We start from the raw sequence: 22,863 nt of genomic DNA, 5'->3' as shown, positions 1-22,863 counted from the left end.
CAGCGTCCACTTGCTCTACGGCAACATCGGACAAAATCGCTGTCAGCCACGCGGCCCCGATCACCCAGCACACGTGCATCTCTCACGCCTCGACAACATTCTTCAAGCCCACTCCTACAAAACTGAAGCAGGTGACCTGTGGAGGTGAGGCCGCTGATAACCGCAGTACGAAGAACTTCCATTTTGTTTTCAGGGAACTGACATGATGTTTCCAGCAGATAAGTGCTACGAAAAGATTACTTCAGATTTGCGTTTAAAAATAGACGTATACTATATGAATGCCTTGGTTTACAGCGGCGCTGATTATTCGGTAATAAATCACAAAATGGCAAAGAAGCTGAAAAAGTTGTGACAAAACGAACCTGATCGCTGATACGTTCGGCAGGTGGTCACATTATTACGGCCCTTGAAAGGTGCGCCGCAAAGCTATAAATAAGGTGCTTCACTTACGTTGCGAATTTCATTAGACTGCCGAAATGTTCTAGGGAGCTTGTAATATTTTCGACCAAACAAGCTATGTCTGTAGGCGAATCAGAGGAGTTACGTCTCACAGCTCTACGCGTTGTTGATGGTGATGTCATCGAGCGTGACGCATTAGTGTAATGGTGCTTGTCGAGAATCAAAAATTTTATGAGCGTGAAGGAATAGCAGAGAGAAAACGTAGGATTGTTTTCAAATAAAAAAATTCGCGTAGCCAGGGGTCTTGTTCTCTTAGCCATAGAGCTAGCAGATGTCCTATCTGCTGATTTCGAGAATGAACGTCTGCTCAATGCCCAAGGCACGCCTATCGCCTATTTCTACGAGTTCTACACAGTGATTAATCTATGCAGCTTAAACAAAACGCCAAATACCTCACGAAAGACATGCGACGTCGAGGCACCAGTTATCGTCAACCAGAGCCTCCCAGAAACTCAAAAGAAACGAATACATAAGGCCGCATGAACAAATTCTTTGTCTGCTTTTAAACATGTCCGCAGGTGCAACGCACGTCTATTGCGAAGCACAGGATTATAACAGAAGATGCTACGAGACCAATATGCCAGCACCCCTTTCAAGTATTACAAAAGTAAAGAGAAGTTGGTAAGAAGGAAGTCCAGGATATGCCTTAGGATGACCGCATTACACCTCCGAGCAGTACATGGGCGTCTCTGGTAGTATACCTAATAAGAAGAAAGATAACGCCCTCTGATTTCGTGTCGGCTATTGAAACCTCAGCAGCGTAACTAAACGGGATGCATATCCACTGCAACGCATCGATGATGCGCTGGATCAGCTGCGATGCGCATAATTTTTCTCCTCCCTGAAGCTCAAGAGCGGATATTGGCAGATCGAGGTGTATCTGCATGATATTGTTTTTTCCATCATGTTCGACAAGCATCGAGAGCGACTGCGCATAGTATTGCAAGAAATTCGCTCTGCAGATTTGGCCATCAAAGTCGAAAAATGGCACTTCAGCTTTGAAGAGCTCCGATTCCTTGAAAATGTCATTAGCTCGGAAGGCATTTGTCCAGGTCCGAAAAGACAGCTGCTGTCGCGAGGTTTCCGGTACCTAGAGACAAAAAGTCAGTACGTCGGTGTTTGAGTTTATGCGCGTACTATGGGCGAGTTGTGAAAAAAGTTTTCCAAGATTGTTGTATGACTTACAACCTAACAAAGGACGACGTACCAATTCCGTAGAAAACGAACAACAGCAAGCCTTTGACGAGTTAAGAAAACGCCTGCAAACTTCATCGATCCTGGCCCATTTTGATGAGACCACCAACACTGAAGTTCGCACCAATGCGAGTAGTGTAGGTCTCGGCGCCATCGTAGTCCAGTGGCAAAATTCCAAAAAGAAAGTGCTTACCCAAGCTAGCCGCAACCTCACAAAACCTTAGGTAAACTACTCTGCCACTGAAAAGGAATGTCTCTGGGTAATCTGGGCCAAAAGTAAATTTCAATCCTACCAATACGGGATACCGTTCCAAGCAGTCAGTGGCCGCCATTCCCTGTGCTTCTTGGCAAATCTCAAAGATCCGTCAGGCTTTCTAACAAGACCAAGCCTTAGGCTACAAGTGTACAATATTATGGTCGTGTATAAATACGGGAGAAAGTACAGCGTTGCGGACTACTTTTCACGCGCACCAGTTGATGCGAATGTGCCAGAGGAAGAAGACTTTCCGTTCCTAGGAATCATCGACGCATCGAAAATATCTCAACAGCAACAAGACGACCCGAATTGAATCAATGTTCAAGAAATCGACATTCAAGTCCCACAAATTTTTTTAGAGGACTTCCTTAATTTTTTCTTCGAGGAAACGTCCTTTACAAGAGGACCTTCGAACTCAAAGGCGAAAAGTTTTTTTTAGTTACACCCACAGCTATTCGCGAAAAAAATTCTACACGCACGTCAATGATGAAACGACACCTGGGCATGTGGGTGTGAGTCGTATATTTGCCGGAATTCAAATGTGATCCTGCTGGCCCAAGTGACTAGCATTTGTGCAGCACTACGTGAAAACTTTCGTGAATGTCAGCGACGCTAAATTCCATCCGTGAAACCAGCAGGCCTTTTCCAACCAATACACCAACTATATGCCCCATTATAACAATTTGGGATAGATATTTTGCTGCCTTTTTCGACATTGTCTAAAGGCAAGATGTGGACGGTTGTAGCCACAGACAATTTTGACTGTTAAGCTGAAACTCACTCTTTGTACAGTGCAACTGCTCTTGAAGTTGCCAAGTTCTTCATCAGCAACATAGTCCTCAGACATGGTGCGCCCATCGCTGTCATTACGTACTGTGGGACAGCTCTCTGAAATGTCTGCTACGAATGACACACACAGATCATATGAAACGTGCCGCATACCACCCTAAACAAATGCCCTAACGAAACGCTTGTACAGAACTCTTACAGACATGCTCTCAATGAATATCGGTGTTGAAGAGAAACTGTGGGAATAAGTATTGCCGTACATCACTTTCGCTTATAATACAGCCGTTCAAGAGAAGACATGAGTAGCGTCATTCAAACTTGTATTCCGCTACACAGTAACCAGAGACTTGGATGTAATCTTCACATTAAATGATGAAAGCAGCAATCTAAATGAATCAGATGTTTTAGCAGAGAGCCGAGCAAGCGCGACAGCTAGCAAGATTCAGAATACGCCGCCAACAACACCGGTACACCCAGCGATGTAGAGAATTACATTGTAAGCCTGGTGACAAAGTATGAATATGGACCTAAGTACGCCACCGTGGACTCCTTGAGAAGCTTCTTAACCGATACTTCAATGCTCACAAAGTACTCCATCGCGTCAGCGACGTCACTTACGAAGTGCAATTTCCTGGACACGGAAGCCCAAGACGCCAAAATCCGACGAAGGTGGTACATCCAGTCCGCAAGAAATCCTATCGCAAAAGATTTTCGAAAAACGAGTAAGGCCTACCAGAAATCCTTCCATTGCCTGACGCGCCGAGACGATGCGCATGAGGACAGGCATTATGCCACGCCATGTTTACCGCATTCATATACCACGCCTTCACCGGTCTGCACGGGGCACGCACACGCATAGACCATCGTAGCAAGAGCTCATTACCGGACCCAGCTCGTATGCGCCTCATGCTCGGACTTCACACGGAAAGGAAAAAAGAAGACAGCTGACCGTATCATTGATGTTCGACAGAATCGGGGTTTTTCGAACACAGTAGCTATGAATCGTGGGCACAGGTTTGCCCATAGGAAAGACACTTGTTTGGCTCGTCGTGTGCTTTAACATTGCTCCAATATCCACTAAATAAAAATGGCCGTAGGATACTTCCCTGCGACACACCGGTCGTAAGAAAGTGTTTGTGAGGTGCACCAATTGACACAAACATTCTGGCATCTGTGAGACAATTACAATTTGATCAGTCTAAGGGTATGCCCTCTAATGTCATAATTTTGAAAGTTGAAGTATGTCATGGTTAAGACTGTAAAACGGTTTCTTTAAGACAACAAAAATTGCTAACAATAGCAGTTTTTCCACGAGCTTTTTGGAAATGAATACTTTTTAAGTGAGTAGTGCCGTTTCATTGTACCGGTTTTTTTTTCTGAAACCATGCTGAAATGGCGTTATCAAGTTACGTCTTTCGATGAAACGAGAAATGCAAGTTACATTGACTTCTTGTAAGCTCTTCGAGAGAAACAAAAACGAGAATGATCACTTTATAATAAGAAAAGCCTTTCTTATCTTTCTTCTTGAATATAGAATAGACCTTATTAATTTGTATTCAAACTGGAAATACGGCTGTTGTAAGGCCCAGGAGCAAATGTGGACCAGCAAAGGGGCGATCATGTCAATAACGTGTTTAACCAGTGAAATTTGTATCTTGTACGTATAAAGAAAGCACTGTTTTTTATATTACAAATAATACGACTTTCAGGTTATCCACCGGAGAAAAATAAACACTTATCATAGCTACATTATGAAACAATTTGTAACGCCTTGAGACTGCTTCCACACTGCAACTGAACAAAAAGAGACCAGTTGAAGAAATATGCGAGTGATGTACCAGACTTTTCAGTACTGTGCACCGTCATTTCTTTAGGCATTCAATTTGTACCCAAGACAATGCTAAGTGACATTCACTAAATTGCGATGCAGGATTCCACCTTTAAACTTTTATTTATACAGACCTGGTTTCGTTCCTTCCTACCTTGTCACTGTTGTACACAAACAGAAACAATAAAGCACTTTTTCACAGAATGCCGAGGGTATCAAAATTTAAGGCAAATTTTTCTAATACCAGCTTTTTAAAAACACGGGCTTGAGCTCTCCGAAACGGTACTATTCTACCTAGGAGCTTCGGCACTAGGTCATTGCAACAGGAACATATACGGAGCGATATATAACTATATAAAAGATTCAAAGCGGCTACCATGGTAACCTCACAAGTACTTTTACTCATTACTTATTTTTGTCATTAATCTTTTTCATATAATAAGCAAGAAAATACAATAAATAAAAATAAAAAAACAATAAAAAGTTCTGTAAACCATATATAAATATTGATTGATTGATATGTAGGGTTTAACGTCCCAAAACCAACTTATGATTATGAGGGACGCCGTAGTGGAGGGCTCCGGAAATTTTGACCACCTGGGGTTCTTTAACGCGCACCCAAATCTGAACACACGATGGCGGCGGAAATGTTGTAGGCCCGTTTTGCTCAGACTTGGGTGCACGTTAACGAACCCCAGCTGGTCGAAATTTCCGGAGCCCTCTACTACGGCGTCTCTCATAATCATATGGTGGTTTTGGGACGCTAAATCCCGCATATCAATCAATCAATCATACAATCAATATTTTATATATCCTTTACTGTATATTTATTATTGTTTTTTATTATTTATTTTTTGCAATTTATTGCTTGTTAGCGCAACCAAGCTTTTCGTTCATATAAAAGGAAAAAATACTTAGACAACTCACTCCTTTTTTCCCTTCCGAAATTCCACTGCTGCGCGATTCATGGCCGATCCCCCGTTGTGAGCTGAGCCATTCCTGTTGGGTCCAACCAACCAACCAACTGAGAAGAGTAAATAGCTGCCTCCAGAGAACGTGACTGCTATTGCGACGTTGGAAAATATCAGCATAATATTGCTTTTTAGCCATTCTGATCTCCTTTAGTTTACTTCTCTATGCTTTATATTGCGCTAGAGTCGATAGGTGTCTGGTCTTAACAAAGTCTTTATAAAGTGGACTCTTAACGTTAATGCGATAAAACAAAAAAGGACTAATCCATGGCTTCCTAATCTTCCTGCGCTGTGAAACTTTTTTTTCTCTGAAAGTGCGCAAAGAATAACGTTTGAAAACGACGTATGAATGCATTCATGCTTGTTACGCAGTACCTGGTTTGGTTGAGCGTACATATTCCCATGACGCCTTTTTTATCCGAGCTCTAAATGTTAGAGGAGTATTGTCATTTTATAAAGTGGCAGTGTCGATCCTACTTTGATGGTTGCTTAATAAGTCGTTTAAATTCACATAAAAATGCTCCCATCTGATCGCTCAGGTCACTGCAGACAACAGCCGATCTCGTCTGGGACAGTTGAACGTATGTTATGAATGTCTTGGGAAGTGTCGCAGACTGCTGCGTAATACGAGTATGCATATTAATAAAATGTGAGCATTCACGAAAACATCAAAGTAAAGTCACAGGGTTCTTTGACCTAGTACATCAACGTTAAAATCTCTGCCACAGAAAACGGTGCATCTATTTTCAGTGGCGTACAGAAGGAGTCCTAAAAACATTCACTGAATCCTCATTCAACGCCATGTAGAGGGTGGTATAAAATAGAACATACCGAGCGATTTGTTAGCAGAGACAGTACTTTGCAACTATATAAGTCTCAAGAAAACTTAGGCTAGAAAGCCTGCATTCCCGACAAAACAAAAAGGAAAAAAGTGCTCTTTGGCAGGTAGGTGTTGCTCGACGTACTTCTCTAAAAAAACTATGAAATGATCAATAGCAGTTGTTGCAAAGGCACGATGCGATTCCGTAAGTGGCGGCGAGGTCCCTCACGTGAAGATTTTTTATGTAGCGGTACCTATGCGCGAAAAACCTCTCTAATATAAGTGTTTCAATTCTATTTTCTTTATTTTCATTACAGAAAGAACGAAAATATGTCGAGAGCACGAACGATGACCTTGAGGTGAGCGATGTTCTGTTTTTACGTATGTTTTTCACCACCTGTTCTCAATATATAGCCGAAGAAGGCCAGTGAAATCGTCCGAAACAAATGAATATCTTTCATTTTTAGGTCAAATTGTTACAGAACACCTGTTTAACTATTTATTTATTTCACCTAAATATTTTCAATACTTCGAGCACTTTCTGGCTGTTGTAGGGTAGAAAACTTCACTGAATGCAAATATACAAACAGCATAGTACGAACATAACAATGCGAACTCAAAACAAAAATGTACATTCAGCATGCAACAGAACACAAATCAGCAGCATAGAAACGATTTTCTGCAATTACACGTAATAATAAAGTTGAAACTAGGTACCTAGTGACTGCATCTTTTATTAGAGACTCGCGAGCGAATTCGTAGCGTCGAAAATTTTTATGCTTAGTTTATTTCAATTTTCGATAGTTTTGACCAGAAGGAAATGTTTCTAAGCATCGACTTAAGGCACATATAGTCCAACAATATAAATATAAATATATATATATATATATATATATATATAAATATATATATATATATATATATATACTTGGTGTCATTAGGTTATATACGAGGGACCATTAATCAGCTGCCCTCTCATAATAAGTTCACCTGCTACGTGACGCCAAACAAGCACACAAAAGAGTGTTTCACACTCATCGCTTGGCTTATAGATGGCGCTGACTGACACTCCTACTTCTAAATTCACATATAAACCGAAAAAAGCGGATGGAGGGAAGGCCGCTGTGATAGCTCAGCGGTTAGAGCATCGAAAGCGTTATTCAAAGGTCGTAGGTTCGATTCCTGCTCACGGCTGGTTATTTTTTCACCTAATTTTCTTTTTTTCTTATTTACATTCCATTGGTTCTAATAACTTCTCCTGTACATTCCTTGGCATTACTGCCTGTTAGATCTCATCAATATTGTTTCAAAACCCGGAAAAACGAGCCCTTAGGTATTCACTTCTTTCCCTTATTCGTTAACGAGGGTCTCGTACGGGCAGACTTGGTGTCATTAGGTTGTATACGAAGGACTATTAACCAGCTGCCCACGCATAATACGTTCACGTGCTACGTGACGCCAGACATGCGCATAAAAAGTGTTTCACACTCGTCGCTTGGCATATAGATGGCGCTGACTGACACTCCTACTTCTAAATTCACATATAAACCCAAAAAAGTGAATGGAGGGAAGGCCACTGAGATGGCTCAGTGGTTAGAGCATGAAACGCGTTATTCGAAGGTCGTAGGTTCGATTCCTGCTCACGGCTGGTTATTTTTTCACCCACATTTATTTCTTCTTATTTACATTCCATTGGTTCTAATAACTTCTCCTGTACACTCCTTGGCATTACTGTCTGTTAGATCTCATTATTATTGTGTCAGAACACGGAAAAACGAGCCCTTAGTTATACACTTCTTTCCCTTATATATATATATATATATATATATATATATATATATATAATTTGCGGACCCTCCACGCTGTAGTGGAGGGTCCGGAAATTTCGGCCACTTGGGGTTCTTTACCCTGCACCCAAATCTGAGCACACAGGCCTACAGCATTTCCGCCTCCATCGTAAATGCAGCCGCCACAGCCGGGATTCCATCCCGCGACCTGCGGGTCAGCAGCCGAGTACCTTAGCCACTAAACCACCGCAGTGGGACTTCATACGGATATTTACACTGTATATTCATGATGGCGTCGGGTGCTCTGCCTGTCGCCATTTCTGCTATTAATAGAATTCCGTACGTTACTGGCGAAGTATGACAAGTCTCGCATCACTGCGTTCAAGTGAACATCCGCTCTCGGACGCAATAACTTGAGCAATCGCTTAGAGCCTATATTTCACGGAATCGCGCATTTCAGGCTTTTCAAGATTGTGACCCTGTTGAAAACAGCACATTTTCCGTCAGTGTGGATTCAACCAGGTTTTTAGTAAATATGTTTCGTTATTGAAGACCATGGCGCCCAAAGACGTTGTACATTAAAATGTGTTATAAAAATATCTTAGCTAATCACGACGTGTTGTACACATCAACAGCATCGCTCACTCACCAATCAAAAACGTATTTGGGGAAGATAAATACTGTTATAGTTATATCCTACGCTTTTCATCGACCGTTTCCACGAGCGATATGAAACGTTATATCATTCGGTATGCCGAAAATATACCAACATGTGTAGGCAAAAGCTAGACACTGAGACAATAAATAGAACACAAAATCAGCTAATAAGAAAGATATGAACAAACTATACAATCAAAAATGAAAGCAAACAAAGTCAAAGGACATTGATTATAAGTGCGAAAAATATTGAGCGAGATATAGGGCCTCGCAGTAAAACTTGAAGGACTAAATTATACAAATGTTCTTGTGATTAGTCTACATATTAAAAATCACAAAGGAAATAAAGAAAACCTTCAATACGGTGAGTCGATTGTGTTAATTTTTTTTCTTTTTCAAGGCCTTCGCGACCGAGGTCGCAGAGTTTTCTACCACAAGAAGCAAGCGGACACGTCGCTCGAAGATGGGTCTCTCTTCTGAACGGGCTTCCAAGCACACCAGACCAACGGACCACTCCACTTATACTGATCAAGAATATGACACCACTTGAATACGCGCTATGAAACGGCGCTTGTAACTCTTAAGAAGTTACATACTTTTTGTATATATCGTTTCAGATTTCATCTATCTAAAAACTTTCGGAAATTAACGCCTACGGGCCGGCCAGTGCAGTACAATATTGTGTGAACCAAGGTCCATGATTGGCCCTTTACGTTCTTTCATAGCAAAGTAAAGGAACATTTTCAGCATTTTGAAGCATAATATACAATAATATATTGCACCTAATTGTTTACTAATAAATATCTGTGTGACGCAAAATTGTCTGAGCCTGCTTGTATAAGGCGAAAATAACCTTCAATTCACACTGTGTGGTGGGGAGACGTCATCAGCATGTCCTCATTGTTTTTCATTGTGGTGTTTTTTCCCACTTCAACTAAACATTCATGTAGAAGTGTCTGATTTGCTCCAAGGTTTATGACAATTGATTACATTTGATCGAATTAATTTGAAGCGCATATCTCTTATCGCTCTTTTGAGTCTAATCAAGTAAATACAGGAGAAAACAATGAAGTTTTGCACTGCTGCGCAAAGCAGCAAAACTGGTCGATCCGAGAGTCTTGCTGACTGCTGCTAGCTTTAGCTTTATTGGATAGGTTTCACCTTCACTGCTGCTAGGTTTTCCTAGGTGTAAACTTAGATACTACAAAAGTTCGCTAAGATTTGCTAGATTAAATTTGGGTGTTTCTCGGTTTTCCTACGTCTCTGTTATAGGCCCCATGGAAAAAATATTATACTCGGGAGAGACTGCTACATCACATTTTGTGCAGCTGGAAGTAGGGAAGAGTAGATGACTCCTCGTCGCGATGTTGGGCACACTGAGGCGGCTCGCATATGCGCACTGGGCACGAGGAAGAGGGAGGCTAGCCGCGCGAGGCGATTTTGGACGTGCCGGGCGACACCGCCACCGCCATCTGATAGACGTGCTGGAAGAGCGAAACGGTTGTGCTGATCATAAGCAAACTTGCTGCTATACTCACTTTTATAGCACATGTGTGCCATTCGCAGCCTCATTACGGTTCGTAGTCTGAATATTCAATACATTTGCAGCTTTGTACTTTGTGTTCTATGCGCTGATTGCAAGAGAGCGACGGCGGGAAGCTGCCGAGCAATGGCCATGACAGGCTACTTTGTTCTGCATATACGAGAAGTTCGGGGTACGGAACGTAGCGTACCACTGAAATGTTATTAATTTGACCCGCTATTTAGTCACATGAAGAACCTCCGAATCATTCTTTCCCATGTGTGGCACGATACGTGCGCACGAGTATCGTTCGCGGCAGTGCGGGTGCACAGACTACGACCACATGGAAATATAATTGGTCAAACATGGGGTTATTGCGCGCAAAACGTAAACAGGAAGCAATATTTCGAACAATAATCCACCTTACTATGTCAGGCATGTGTTTTTCTTGACTCGGCAGCCTCCGCTGAGAACAGTGGGCCACGTACTGCTTTCCGATATTTGTGACCTTCGTACACGAGAACGGTTCACCACCACCTCTCGCTTTAGGGCCGTAGACGCTGCCGTTGTCGTCTAGGATTTTTAGGCTGCCCTTGCTGGAGCACGCAACAGCTCAGTGCTGAAGGAAAACAACGAAGCCGAGGCCGGCGCCAACAATTTTCGGAGAAGTGGTCGTGAGCTTCCAAAACGACTGCATTCGACCTAAAGTGATATGAACTTAGCTCGCAACAATGAAGACCTCCTCACTGGAAGTCTTCACATTTAAATGCAACAGCTGCATAGAAATGGACATTCAGAACTCTAGCCGGCTTTGAACAACGAGGTCATATGAGTGGTGATACAGAGAACATGAGAGGCTGGCATGTCCAACTATTCCCACAACCTTTTTGGAAAACCACGTGACATCGCCACACTTTGCGCCCTCCAGCTCGAATCGCGAAGCCCTCTCCTTAGCCTTCCTTCCTTGACGCTGGGCCCTAACTTTTCTCCTCTGCTACTATTTTAGTACCCCGATCAACCAGCTTCACTGTTATTTTAGCCTTGCGTGGCAGTACTGACTTCGTTTTTTTTCTATTTTAAATGGCATTAACCCATTTTCAAGTGGTTCATTTTTAATTTAGCATTACCAGTATTGTCACCTACGCCATCTTAAAAGTCTCCGTACATGTCCCCATGGACTATGTCGGTCTCCTATCGTCACTGCATACACGATTGACCGTAAACTTCTCGGATAGATTGTCCTCACTATTAACGGGTTCAACTAGTTCATGTTGTGTTTCTTATTTACTCCGTTCGACCTGTAGTAAGATTCTCGCCACACAGTCGTAGGCTGGCGGACAACTCGGCGGCAGGGCTATTTTTGCATAAAAATATTTTGTTCTCGGTTTCATTGTTATGCCACTGACCTATTTTTATGATGGTTATAACGTTACTAAAAAGCACACTACCACGTGAGAAAGCAAGCAAATTGAAGAAAAAATGGGCAGATCCTACGCACTGTGAGAATCGATGATATGCGTAGCACGAATAAGGAAGGTTGATATGTCAGTCACTTTAAAATCAGCGCAACGTTACGACGCGGACGTAAATTATGCTGCACGTGACTTCCATGTCATGATTATCAAGTTTGGACGTGTCATTTACCTTCATCTTTCATTCATGTCACCTGCTACCAATATTGGTATATGTGAAAATAGCGAAACGGCCGCAGGCGTGCTATGAGCATAGCATGTAGTCCAGTTTTACATAACACGCATGCCATGATTGCCATGTTTGGACGTGTCATTTACTTTCGTCGTCCATTGACGTCATGTAGTACCAAATTTGGTATATGTGGAGCTGACTAAATGGCCGCCAGCGCATCATGAGCGTGGCATATAGTCATGTTGTTACATGACACCCATCTCATGATCATCATGTTTGCGCCAGTTGCATACCTTCGTCGTCCATTCACGTCCCACAATACCAAATTTAGTATATGTGAAGCTAGCGAAACGGCGGCGATCGCCTCATGAAGGTCCCAATTACTCCGACGTAACGTTGACGCGCGTGCACGCTGGGCGCATCGTCGCCACTCTAGCAAAACGCGAGCTCTCAAAGTCTGACGCCAGGCGTGACCGTCGCGCCCAGCGTCCGTCTGCGCGGCCCCGCGGCAACCGGCGAGAAATGCGACATGCTGTATTTCGCGCTGACAACGTTACCCAGACAGCACCGCGTCTGCGTCTCTTCGTGACGGAGAGACAACGGGTGCGCTCATACGCGCATGCGTCAAAGAGTATATGGCAGACAGATCGGCGCCTGGCGTGTCATCATCGGCATGGGGCGACGAAACAAGCTGGCGCGCATGCGAACCGGGTCACGTTGAAGTGCATTGGCATCTTGAAAGTGGAATGTAGTCATGTTGTTACATGACATCTATCTCATGATTATCATATATAAACCAGTCAATTACCTTCGTCATACATCCACTTCCCGTAATACCAAGTTTGTTATATGTGAAGGTAGCGAAACGTCCGTGAGCGCATCATCAGTATGACATCTAGTCATGTTACATGACACGCGTATTATGGTTATCATGTTTGCACCAGTCACATACCTTCGTCATTTATTCACGTCACGTAATACCAAGCTTGGTATATGTGAACCTAGCAAAATGGGCGCGAGCGTATCATGAGTCTATCATTTAGTAATGTTGTCATATTACAAGCATTTCATCATTTTCATGTTATGGTCTTTCGCTTGGGTTCGCCATGCAGTAACGTCAGCATTTTTGCAACGTGTCATGTGAACAAAACCACCGCAAAAACAGCAAGGCCATGAAACGTAAATCATGACATTAATCACATATCGGTCATGATTTCCATGTTATGACTAGTCACTTATGCTCATCATACCGTCATGAAATGCCATACCAATTTCGGTATTGAAACTATTGTCGACACAGCCAGGAAAGCTAGAAGTCGTAGGCGGCTGATAGATAGATAGATAGATAGATAGATAGATAGATAGATAGATAGATAGATAGATAGATGGATAGATAGATAGATAGATAGATAGATCGATCGATCGATCTATCGAAAGAGGGCCTCCATTCTGACCCCGACATTGACCTGCATGGTCAACCTCTGTCAGTGAAGACTGAGCACAAGTTTCTTGGACTTATTTTAGACACAAAACTAACCTTCATCCCACACATCAAGTATTTAAAAGACAGGTGCTTTAAAACAATGAATATTTTATAGGAACGGCTGACACTGCTGCATGCGATCATTGCGGCAGTGACGAAACAAATTGGCACAATCTGTGTGAACGCCCACAATACTGCTCGCAGAGACAGTCACTCTGCAATACGCTAGATGAATTGGACAACCAGACTCTTCCGGAAGAAGGAATCCTGCGCTTACAACAGGAATTTATGTCGCAGAAGACAGCGGTGAAGGCACTTCTGCGCTTCTTGCGTTCAACCGGCCTGTCCTAACGACTGTGATCGGAACTCTCGAATGTGTGCGCAAGTGAATTTTTTATCTAATTTATTTTATATATCTCTATCTCTATCCTCTTTCCGAACCCTTTCCCCACCCCTGTACATGGTAGCAAACCAATTCTTCTAGGTTAACCTCCCTGTCTCTTCCTTTTATTTATTTCTCTCTTTAAAAGGTGTTGTCACGCACTACGTGGGGCAGTGAAAAGAAATGTCTGATGAATTTATATAAAAGCCTCGTACGCACAAGCCTACATTACGCTGCTATAATCTATCAGTCGGCAACACTATTAGCTTTGACTATTCTGGACCCTGCCAACTATCTAGGCATTCACCTCTCTACGGGTGCTTTTCGAACTAGCCCTGTGGAGAGCGTGTACGTGGATTCGAATGAATGGTCGCTGCACCTACAAAGATGCTACCTGTCTTTTTTGTACTGCTTAAATGTGAAGGCAGACTAGAGACACCCTTCTCATTTCACATAATGATTTAACTTGTTCTGACTTGTTCGAGAACCGTGCTTCGTTGAGGCAGCCCTACTCGTTCCGTGTAAGGGGCCTGGCCGAAGAAACAGTTGTGCCTCTACTCGAACACAGTTTGATGGCTCCTGTAGCATATCTGCCACCGTGGCAGTGGCAGCTTATAGACTGTGATGTCTTTTTTGTTGAAGTTACAAAGCACGTGCCACTTTCACACATACATACATACTTCCTTGAACAACAACATAAATACACATGCCCTGAGTTCTTTACCAACCCGTCAAAGTCAAACGCTTCTTTTCATATACAGCGGTAGGCCTATCTTTTTTCGAGACCGGCGTTCTTCAGCCTGATGCAAGCATTTTCACAGGAGAAGCTTACGCAATACTGGTGGTCGTAAAACACATCAAACAGATAAAAGTACAAAAGGCGGTAATATACACAGATTCCCTAAGTGTGGTTAAAGCCCTAAAAACCCATAAAAACATCATAACCTGCGTGCTGGTGTCGCTTTACTTACGTCTGTGCACACTGTACACATCAAAACAGCATGTCGTTGTCTTCTGGGGGCCAAGGCACCGCGAGATACGAGGGAACGTTTTGGCTGACAAGCTGGCTGCTTCCGCCAACGACACTACTTCCAATGCATCAATCCCTGCACTTGAAACCTTTTCTAAAACGAAAGCTCACGGGGTGATGGCAGAGTAATGATGGCAGACACCCAGACAATGTCTGTGTGTCTATCCGCAACTAGGTAACTGGCTGCCGTTCAATGACCGCAACTAGGTAGCTGGCTGTCGTTCAATCGAATTTACGACACACAGAAGTAACACTATCAAGACTTAGAACAGGACATACACACTCCACACATTCATATCTTCTATCTACCGGCAGAATTTACGACACACAGAAGTAACACTAACAAGGCTTAGAACAGGACATAAACACTCTACACATTCATATCTCTATCTACCGGCAGTCCACCATATCGTGAGAGATGTGGAGAACCGCTTACGGTTCTCCACATTCTCGTCCAGTTGAATGAGCTAGATGCTCTAAGAAAAAAAAAACACTTTTACTGCCCTACCAACACCAGCTCCCACTACACCCTGGGATGCTCATCGGTAGGGATCCGCGTTTTAAACTGCAATCACTTTTCACATATTTAAAAGATGTTCATAGCTTTCACCCCATATTTTGAGGTGATCCGTAGCACGACCTCTCTACCGTGATCGTGGCTGCGGTGACTACATCTCCATCATGATTTTATTATCATGACATTTGGCCATCCACTTTCACTGCACATGTCTCACGCCACTCTCATGATTTTATAACTTCCATGTTTTTACCCGCGTTAGCGCGAGGACTCTCAAGGCCCCTTTACAGCCACGCATCATTCTTCATATCTCTAGTGTTTTGAAATGGCGCTTTTGCTCATCAATTCCTCCATGCGGCATTAAAAACCACTCATCATCATACCACGGTCTTGTCGGTTCTTATTTCTTTGCATTAACAAATGTATGATTTACATATACAGTCATGGACAAAGCTTTGTTTGCATTGTTATGCGCGAACGAGGCCAAGAGCTCAATATGTGTAAGTCAAACCTATTGTAGCTCGACGAGCTGCGTACTCCGCCATTGGCAAGTGAGCTTGTAGTTCATAGCGTGGTCAGCGCCGGCCATGAGGCGACGAGGAAGAGGCAGCAAGAATGCCAGAACCAATGTAGAACTTACGTTCAACCGGGCACTACCGCTATTCAGATATCCTCTAGTTCCGTGGGGCTACAAGTGAGACCATGGTGTCTTACCAGAGAAACTCTGAAAGCTGTTGGTTATGCTCTATGACCACGTTGGGCACAAAGCCTTGTCGGCGCCTGTGCACCCTAATGGGTGCTAATCGGCACCTAATAGTTGTTGCACCCTTTTTGCACCGTTGTGTACACCCTTTTGATGTATCCACCTTTTGTTGCCACTTGTAGGGTGCTGAGGTACGAATAAGCTGCTCAAAGGGTGTCCTTAGGATGTCGCACTCTTTTTCACACGACTATGGGTCCGAATTGCTTTAGTGTGAAGTACATGATGAAGACGCGACTTAATGTTACAAAAATACAGAATAACTGCTCCCATTATGATGCATGAACTTCAATAGGAGGTAAAACAGAACCTTTGAACATGAGCTGAACCACAATTGTGCTTGTGCTACCGAGTTTTGCTGAACATAAATGACTAAATATATTCACTAAAACAGCTTCCTCACATCAAAGTGCTGTGAGCTCTACAATGCACTTTTTCAATTTTTAGGTGATATGTACCATTGCATTGTAAATGGCAAAAGCTAACTGCTCAGACTTGTATGTAAAAGCAATCTGAATCACATTTCTTTACTACCAACCTGTAGGAAGCCTGTTTCTAGGAACGAGTACACTAGTATCTTCACTTGAAGCCACACGGAGCAATTTTCGAAGGCGAGAGCGTCAGGTTCTTTATCAAACGCAAAAAATACTGTCAACCATAGCAGTTTTCATAATGGGCGGTGTCAAAAAGAGCTAATGAGGGTGGTAATTTGATATTCTAGGTATGATATGATAATTACTTGAGCGCAGGCTAAAGAGGAGAAAAAAAGTAAAGACACGGGGACCAGCGCAACTTCCATGTTATGATACGTATGCGTGTAGTCCATCAGTGGTGTTGTTAAATAACTCGAGTACATGTTCCCGTGATCTACTGATTTGGCTAAGTTACTCGGAAAAATCGCGTACATGTGATGAATCCTATTGCGTGTGCACGTCTTTGGTGAATGCTCGTAGTTTGCTGTTTTAGGATTATGATCTTTGCACGTATATGTATGTCAAGAGAGTACGTATATTAGCATGATAAGTGCTTCCTAAAATACTTCATGAAAATTGGCGTAGTGTTTGAGTCTCATGTGCTTTTTTTGTTGACATCTTTAACCTGCGATCTCTTGATATTTATGCTATACCAACAAGCCCAAAGTAGGGCATTCATCGATTTCATTTCTAATTCAAGAGACATTTTTGCACACGTGCTGCGAGGTTCTTTTCGTCTTGTATCCTGCCATTGTGAAGGCCGTCTGCAAGGCAATAATGCTCAGTTTTTGCAGCAAGAACATACTTCCACCAGAAGATGATCGAGTGTTATACAGAGAGTGCGCGCGTTCAAATTTACATCGAATGAGGATCCTGAAAATTCAGCGCTGGGAAAGAATTTGACAGGTGCGGCTTTTCAAAACCTTTTTAGGGACTCACTTGCACAGCACGCACGAGTCGTGCAGAGTGGAGATGCAGTTTCTCAAACAGCTACGTCTGGTGAAAGAAGTGACGGAGCTCCAGTGGAATCTCGGATTGCTACAGGACTGGGTGAACAAAGTGCACTTGAGAAGAACTTGCGACGTACATGCAGCGTAAGGCGTCTGCCTTTCTGACTTTATTTGTGAAATATTACGACTTGAGCCAAAGTTTGCTGCGCAACCCCGCAAGCAGCCTGAACTTTTGTCGATTGTCCGTGAAGTACTTAGTGCTCTCAAGAACGAAGTCATTATGATGGTCAACGAAGGTGTAGACGCCATGAAAACATAGAAGCCTCCTTGCGGTAACTTGCCATTAAAAGCTATGCAGACATATATAGCGGAGCTTGCTCTGATAATTCCAGCCGATAAGGAAAGAAGATTTGCTGTTTTTTAAAGGGCCCTGCAACACTTTTTGCACATGGTCAGAAAACTCTACCGATCGGTAGTAGAGGCTCCCGACAACACGCGAGTATTACAACACAGTATTACAACACAGCATGCGGCCTAGAATTAACATTAAATTATCAAAGTCCGCTAAAAATTGCTGTCTCTTCTCTCGACGTATGGCGCAATATGCCGAAAAATTACACGTGAATTACCCATCTATCAGCCATTGGCTGAATTGAACATGGCGCGCTCGCTCGTTACAGAGATTGCCGCGGGAGGCCGCGACTTGTCCACGGGTGTGTGCGCGATCACACCGAAAAAGCGGGTGGTGCATTCAAAGAAAAAAAAGTGCTCAAAGCCACGAGGTGCATGTGGGGTTTTTCTTTGGCCCCACCATCCCTCTCTGCTTATCTTCCAGTGCTTTCGTCGGGACGAGAGAACAGAGCATGCAATTGCAGCATGCGACAATCCTTTGTAACTCCACTCCCACTGGACGAGTTCTTAAAACATTTTTGGCGTTGATTTCATGAGGCAATAAGCTTTTCCAGTGAATTCATTCCATGTTTACTAAAAAAAGCGTTTCAGGGCCCTTTTAAAAACCTAAAGAGAGAGCTACGAAGGCTAGAACGGTAGTATACAGTCAATGAGTGACTTTTCACTTTCATAAGTAAGAGCGAACGCGACACAACCGTTTAAAAACTTGAATCCAAAGCGCAGTTCTAATCAGCATAGGAAAAGTAGAGAATGACAGTCTGAATATATTCTCTAGTGCGTGAACGCATAAGGGCGGTGAACCGTTTAAAGTAATAGTGTCCAAGAAGGACACGTGGCAAAAAGGTGCTGTGTGTAAGAAAAATCTAACTTACTTGACATAGTTGAAAAGTTTGGAGCAAGTTTCATGTTTCGTTCAGCATAAAAAACTTGTGCAATTGAAACCGCTTTCTGCTGATAATATGGTATTAATTACTCGTTACCACAGTCAATAGTATTGACCTGTTTTGGAAAAAATTATCGGCGTTGCGGCGCCGTTCGATTAACACAGCAGTGGATATGTCGTTCGAAAGTTTCTTAGAATTGTTTAGTTTTTACTTGTCATTAGCGTTCATGAAAAACCATATACTTGCAAAAACAAAAGTATGAATTGGCTCATCCTGAGCGCTGGTTTTAAACAATCTGTTTTTAGTACAACTAGCAGGGAACCCGACAAGCGCCCGCAGGAATATAATGTGAAATTGTTTAGGTACGCTCATGAGTTCTTTAGCTTTTACGTGTAACACATCCCAAGCTTCTTTGCCTAATTACTGTACTGGCGTTTTAACGTGTTTCATTACTGTCTTAAGCTCTTTGAAGTAATATATGATGTGTCGGAAAGATTACATTCCTTCACATTCGCTTTGTACTCTTGAATGGCGTTGGTTGATAAATAAAATATGCTGGGATCTTTCGCATTGATTGATTAATTGATATGTGGGGTTTAATATGCCAACACCACCATATGATTATGAGAAACGCCGTAATGATAGGCTCCGGAAATTTTGACCACCTGGGGTTCTTTAACATGCACCCAAATCTGAGCACGCGGGCCTACAACATTTCCGCCTCCATCAAAAATGCAGCTGGGATTCGCTCCCGCGACCTGCGCGTCAGCAGTCGAGTAGCTTAGCCACTAGACCACCGCAGTGGGGATGCTTTATGATCTCAAACTATGCACTTTTCTAAGGATTTTTCCAAGTGCCAATTTATTTGGGTTTACGCATGCGTTTCGTTTCGTTTGTTTTTCTATCCTATTTCCTCTCCTATTATTTTTGCCTTCCTGCCTTCCAATAATAATAATAATAATAATAATAATAATAATAATAATAATAATAATAATAATAATAATAATAATAATAATAATAATAATAATAATAATAATAATAATATAAAATAATAATAATAATATTAATAATAATAATATCAATATATCAATAATATTAATAATAATAATAACAATATTAATAACAATAATAATAATAATAATAATTATAATAATAATATTTTATTTGCTGTGCCCTGGAGCAACCTTATTATCTTAGTGCAGGCGCACCCAAAAATAAAGCAATACAAGTAAACAATACAATGCAGACCCTCTTCAGAGAAATCAAATAAAGAGAGAAAATGCATAGAAAAAAATCTGCGGTAAATGGGAAGACTAAAACGACACGAAAAGAACAACAGAAAGGAATAGAAAAATAAAGGGGAATATAAACAACTATGTGGAAACCTTCCTAAAAAGCGGAAAGGGGAAGAATTTGTACAATGTACAAAGCTATGTTGAGACAGTGCAGAGCTGAGATAAAAACAGGAATAGTGGACTATGAAAAACATCATTATCATCAAAGTTAATATGGTATAGACTTAGTATTCTGTGAACAGTAGAGTGTTGAAAGAAGTTGGCAGGTACGTGAAATGGTCAATTCGCTCTGGTTAACTTACGCAGAATCAGAAAATTTACACAACTGAGAAATAAATGGCAGGATGGCATGCGATAAATTAGTCAATATTTATAGTAAGATTATAAATCATAACAACAATGCTAATATACTCATTATTATTTGATACTCATGACACTCTCTTTTACATCAACACAAACTACGCATATATTCACGGAGAGATCGCCGTAGAAGATTAAGGATTTAAAGACGAGCCACACTAGCTAGGCGGTAAGATAATCTCCTCGCTGATGACAAGGCGTTATGAAATAACGTGCAACTTGTTCATAATGTTACGGGTAACTTATTTAATAAATGAAGTACGATGTGCCTTGCTCGGCGAACCAGGTGGCGAGAGTTCATCAACAACCAGCAACCAACGTCGTATTTCTCTTTCTTGCAGCAAGGCTGTGCCGGCTGTTGTGTAACATAGCACCCCGGCGGTAGAAGCACCGTCTCGGTGCTTGAGCAACTCGGATGCAGTAGAAGGAGGGTGATAAGGCTTCAGCCGAGCTATGTGCACGATGTCACTCGAAAGTGACGATGATGACGTTGGATCGGCTGGAATGATCTCGTATGTATAGTCAGTCACCTGGCGAACGACGCGGTATGGCCCAGTGTAGCGTGACAGCCGTTTTTCAGAAAGCCCTACACGCGAGTGGGGGACCAGAGGAGGACAAGAGAACCCGGTGAAAAGTGCACGTTTCGATGATGGGAATCGTAGAGCTGTCTTTGGTGCTCCTGTGAGGCTTGCAGACGGCTGCGGGCGAGTTGGCGTGCGTGGTCGGTTCGCGCGATGGCTTCGCCGGCATACTCAGTGAGCGAGGGCAGCAAGGTGTCAAATGGTAGGGAGTTCTCGGCCGTATAGAAGATAGAATGGTGAAGAGCCGGCAGTGTCGTGACGTGACGAATTATATGCGAACGTCACAAATGGCAAATGAACGTCTCAGTCCTGGTGGTCGGCCGCTACGTATTTAGAAAGCATGTCGGTTATGGTGCGGTTGAGGCACTCCGTAAGACCGTTCGTTTCCGCATGGTACGAAGTGGCAAACTTGTGCTTTGCAGAGCAAGAGCGCAGGATTTCATCAACTAGAGCTGATAGGAAGGTCCGGCCCTGGTCAGTGAGAAGTTGGCGTGGAGCTCCATGTACTAAAATAATATCACATACCAGAAAGTCCGCCACATCGGTTGCGCAATTCGACGGAAGTGCTCACATGATAGCGTACCGTGACGCATAGTCAGGAGCGACAGCAACCCATTTGTTGCCTGAGCTGGAAATCGGGAATGAGCCAAGCAGGTCGAGGCCAACTCGAAAAAATTGCCCGCAGCTTCCCTCGGGGGAACACTGAGGAGGATGCGGAAGTGGTTCCGCCAACAGTTTGGCCGGCGCTGGTCGAAGGGACGTCGATCATTCTGTTTGTGGATTCGTTGGCATTCATTTCACGGCGACTTCGGACGTCGACGCGCCGTACAAACCAACGGACGAGCGGCAACTGAGCGAGCGAGAGCCGACCTTGAGTATATATACAGCGCGACGGCGCATGCGCTGTCAGCTGTCGAATGTTCTCGAAGGAGAAGTGCGCGCGCGGCACAGATGGCGACGGCGCGACGGCGCATGCGCTGTCAGCTGTCGAATGTTCTCGAAGGAGAAGCGCGCGCGGCACAGATGGTGGGCGACGGCGCGACGGCGCATGCGCGCGCGTCAGCTGTCGAATGTTCGAGAAGCGGTGCGGACGGCGCGGACGGCACACTACAAGGCGCGAGTATAAGATGCTTCCGCATCTAAAAAAAGGTTCAGCGGGAATGTCGACCGGCTGAAGGAATCCAGCTGGTAGGGGAGGCTTTTTGCGGCTCTGGCAGGACTCATAAGCGGCGACGTAGCGTCAAACAGAGCGGGCAAGACCAGGCCAAAAGAAACGACGACGTACACGGTCGTATGTGCGAGAGACGCCCAAGTGGCCCGCCAAAGGAACGTCATAAAGTTGGTTGAGGACAGTTGCACGAAGAGGTGCTGGTATGACGGCAAGCAAGTCATGGCCATATGGATCGAGGTTACGACGATACAGTCTTTTATCAGGAACATATGTAGAGATGCGTCGCGAGGCATTGACTCAAGCTTGTCAATGATGGTTCGCAGGGAAGCATCCCAGCGTTGTTCGTGGCCAAGGTTGAGTAGCTGCGTCACAGACAGAAGGTCTAGAAAGGTATCAGTATGGGCAGCCTCTTCCACAGGGTAGCGTGATAAACAATCAGCATAAACCCCACACCTCCACCAATATTGTTATGGGTAACTTATTTATTAAAATAAATACGATGCACCGTGCTTGGCGAGCCAGATGGCGACAGTTCCTCAACAACCAGCAAACAACGTCGTCTTTCTCTTTCTTGCAGCAAGGCTGTGCCGGCTGTTGTGTATCAATATTGCCACGTTCCATTTCCCAAGTTTTTGTTAT

This window comes from Rhipicephalus microplus, unplaced genomic scaffold, assembly GCF_043290135.1.
Source record: "Rhipicephalus microplus isolate Deutch F79 unplaced genomic scaffold, USDA_Rmic scaffold_41, whole genome shotgun sequence".
In the NCBI taxonomy this organism is placed as follows: Eukaryota; Metazoa; Arthropoda; class Arachnida; order Ixodida; family Ixodidae; genus Rhipicephalus; species Rhipicephalus microplus.
Note: the sequence above shows the minus strand (reverse complement) of the source record.